Below are 962 nucleotides of genomic sequence, written 5' to 3' on the forward strand. Positions count from 1 at the left end.
TCTAACCACACCCATAAAACCCGATCAGTTCACAGAGACAAAATGACATAAAGACAGAGAATGGGTGACTTCTGAGGGCAACATGCTCTAAATCTCCCAGTAACGCAGCTCTACCAGTTTGTGTCTCAGTTTTGCATCTCAGACACAAAACAACTCTTCATCATTTTAAAGTGTGCCATTAATTTTGTCCCTTATTTAATGTGACTCCAGCAGATTATCAGTATATTACATGTAAGGCTATAGATGGATCACGGCTGCTGACATCAGAGAACAGAGAACCTCACTGGAGTGCACTCCTGCTCCCTCTTGTGGTGGTGTTGTAAAAAATCTTAGTAGAAATAATTAACGTATTATTCCTTACAATAGTATAACCAAAGTAAAGTATTAGGCCTTGCAAAATATTACAATTGCTGTCATAAGACATGTGTAGGTGATGTTGTAGGCCAAAGATGTTTATTGTAATCATAAACTTAGTAAAAGTAACCAGATTCAGGGCTGTCAGGCCTCGGCAGTCTGAGCACATTTGTAATAACAAATGCAAACTTATGTAGAATGGAAAACACCTTGGTTCCCAGACCTTAGCTCATAAATTGTTATGGAGAATGAAGAAGACCTTGGTTCTCAGACCTTAGCTCATAGCGATAACTTAGACAGACCTAGGCCCTGAGAACTAAGGGGAGGAAAATCCATAAATGGGCATGTGGGGAAAAGGTGATGGGAAATAAGGGGAAATTAGGTCAGTGTGTTTAGGAAACATAGGAGGTGATTCGGGTAAATAAGGTGATATGTCACCTGGGACTCTAAGAAATACTGGGAACCAAAGAGGAGGCTCCTAGGAGCACCAGGGTATATATTGAGAAGATATCTGGGGCTCGGGCGCGAAGGTGTGTGTGTGCGTGGGTGTTGTGTGGGCGCGTGTGCGGGCGCATGCGCGTGTGTGTGGGCGATGGTGTGGGTGTCAA

Source organism: Tachysurus fulvidraco, chromosome 13 (genome assembly GCF_022655615.1).
Source record: "Tachysurus fulvidraco isolate hzauxx_2018 chromosome 13, HZAU_PFXX_2.0, whole genome shotgun sequence".
NCBI classification, from domain to species: Eukaryota; Metazoa; Chordata; class Actinopteri; order Siluriformes; family Bagridae; genus Tachysurus; species Tachysurus fulvidraco.